The sequence below is a fragment of the Borostomias antarcticus genome (assembly GCF_949987555.1).
Source record: "Borostomias antarcticus genome assembly, chromosome: 9".
Classification (NCBI taxonomy): Eukaryota; Metazoa; Chordata; class Actinopteri; order Stomiiformes; family Stomiidae; genus Borostomias; species Borostomias antarcticus.
The window spans coordinates 529,244-531,743 of NC_140242.1; the positions used below are offsets into that span (position 1 = coordinate 529,244).

At 50.4% G+C, this 2,500-nt stretch overlaps 1 protein-coding gene across 2 annotated transcripts in view; it reads right to left on the reverse strand.

Moving 5' to 3' along the window:
• Window positions 1–2,415: 2,415 nt before the first annotated feature.
• LOC311313311 (phospholipid-transporting ATPase IB-like) overlaps window positions 2,416–2,500 on the reverse strand; it is a 12,590-nt gene continuing 12,505 nt past the window's right edge. The window contains exon 13 of one of the 2 annotated variants that reach the window (XM_084443431.1): window positions 2,416–2,500. This exon is cut by the window's right edge and continues 207 nt beyond it. The gene's annotated coding sequence lies outside the window, so the exon portion shown is untranslated. The other variant, XM_084443430.1, reaches the window with a different exon arrangement.

Consider the following 2,500-nt stretch of genomic DNA (forward strand, 5'->3'; position numbering starts at 1 on the left):
ATGTTGCATAACTTTCTCAACACCTCGGCTGCCACTTGAACTGATGAACCCCCTGCGATGCTCTGAGACTGGCAACATGGAGGATGGCGAGGCAGCCTGGAGCAACGTGAGGAGAGTCAGGCAGGCTAAACAGAAATACGGGGAGAAGGTGGAATCACTATTCCAACAGGGCGATCCTAGGAGCGAGGGCTGGGGGTGTGACGAGGGCTGAGATCTACAAAGGGCCCCCCTGCTGAGTGCTGACGCTAGCCTCTCCTCTCACACCTAGCACTAGTCATCACGCCATCACGTCTGAGGCAGAGGGGCGCGTCGGGGGAAGAGAGAGAGCCTCGAATTATGTGAGGCTGCTGTTCACTGACTACAGTTCAGCTTTCAACACTATAACCGCCCCTAAGGTCAGGGACCTGGATGAACACCTCCCCTGTGAGGGCGACCCTTGACCTCCAGCCACACCTCCTCCTCCCTCACCCTCCTCAACACTGGACCCCCCAGGTGAGCAGCCACACCTCCTCCTCCCTCACCCTCCTCAACACTGGACCCCCCAGGTGGGCAGCCACACCTCCTCCTCCCTCACCCTCCTCAACACTGGACCCCCCAGGTGGGCAGCCACACCTCCTCCTCCCTCACCCTCCTCAACACTGGAGCCCCCCCGGGCTGTCCTGACCCCCCTGCTGTCCTCCCTGAACACACACGACTGCGTAGCCACCGACCATTCAGCTGCATCCTCAAGTTTGCTGATGATCCAGCTGTGGTAGGTCTGATCTCGGGCCTGCCTGGAGGAGGAGGGGTGCCTGACTAAGTGGGGTCAGGAAAACAACCTCCACCTGAACGCCAGTAAGACGAAGGAGATGCTAGTGGACGACGGTAGGAAGCAAGAGAGGACCTACAGCCCTCTAAACATCAGTGGACCCCAGCGGAGAGGGTGGACAACTTCAGGTATCTTGGTGTCCAGATCACCAAGGATCTGACTTGGACCAAACACACAGGGGCGAATTCACTAAAGGATTGCGCAGCTTTTCCTGACGCAAAGCCTGTGCAAATAAGTCAAAAATTATGTTTGCTATTCACAAAGCCCTCGCAAAGGGTGAAATACGGTGTTAACTGCGTTGCGTTCGTCATTGCGTTTCTCTGCGCCGGTGTTATTAGCTGATATTTAAATTAGGTAATATGGGCGGAGAATGTTCCCCTTTCTATGCAAATGAACATTATTGCAAAACCCGCCCAATTCACAAAGATCGGCGCAAATTGCCTCACGCAGTTAAAGTGAAATTAATTGCGTTTTCAGAGACGTGGTGGTATTTAAGCGCAAGGGGTGTGTCGCGGCCAGCCTGTCCGCTGATCATGGCAGCAGTGATTGTTGCGAGGCGAAGGCATCGCAATGCCAGGCATGTTGTTCGTGAGAGAATATTTAGAAGAAGGTCACTTTTTGATTTAACACTAGAACCACCGCGGTAGCTGTTTGGACACCAGAGCGCGCAGCTCTTCAGCCAACTGGAGGATGAAGTCGCGTCTGGGGAGGCTCTGTTGACTATGCGTCTCTCCACCCGTCCCCAGCGAGTCCAAGCTCCCCCAATGAATAATACTTATTTATAATAGCCTACATAGCATGAAACTTTGCGTATAATAGTCTATACGCGAAACTGCGCATTCCCTATAGCTGTTCATTGAACGGCTGGGGGCCGATATAGGTATAAATAAATAAAAACATAGCCTACACAATATTTTTTTTATTTGAATGGTCTTGAAAATATTTTGCTTTTGTATCATAGGTGACGGCAGGTATCATCTTCAGCCATGGATGATGACTCCCATGCGTAATCCTTCCAACGTTGGAGAGGCGGCGTACAACTGGGCTCACATCAGGACGCGCGGTGTGATTGAGTGCACATTTGGAATCCTGAAAAGCCGTTTAGATGCCTAGATCGTACCGGTGGGGCAATGTTATACACTCCCCCAAAAGTATGCCAGATCATCGTGCTGCAACTTGCATAACATAAAATGACAATTTTTCCTTTGTTCGTCTTTTCAAATTATTCCACCTCCATTTGCAGTCTTCCGCGTTTACACACACAAATGGCACTGACTGATTGGGAAATTAAACCCCAAATATGATTTTTTGCTGCAGTCGTGATATTTTTTGCGGAAAGCTGTGAGACATGTTTTTGAACCTCGTCCGTGAGGCCTTCAAGTTCGTTGTCTGGAAATTGTATCTTTCTTTTTCTGTCTGCCATCGTCCAATGATATGCATACGAGTTGTATGCGCTGTATGCGCAGTATTTATAGTCATTTCCTATATCAGCAGCAAATTGCACTTAGCCGCAAACACCGAATGGGCGTGTTTGCGCTGGGATATTATTAGCGCAATGTCTTTAGTGAATAGGTTTTTAAAACGGAGCACATAGCTGGCGCAACTGACGCGCAATGTAATGGTGCAATTAGCGGCTGCAATTTGCTTTAGTGAATTCGCCCCACAGACATGGTGGTGAGGACATCGCAGCAG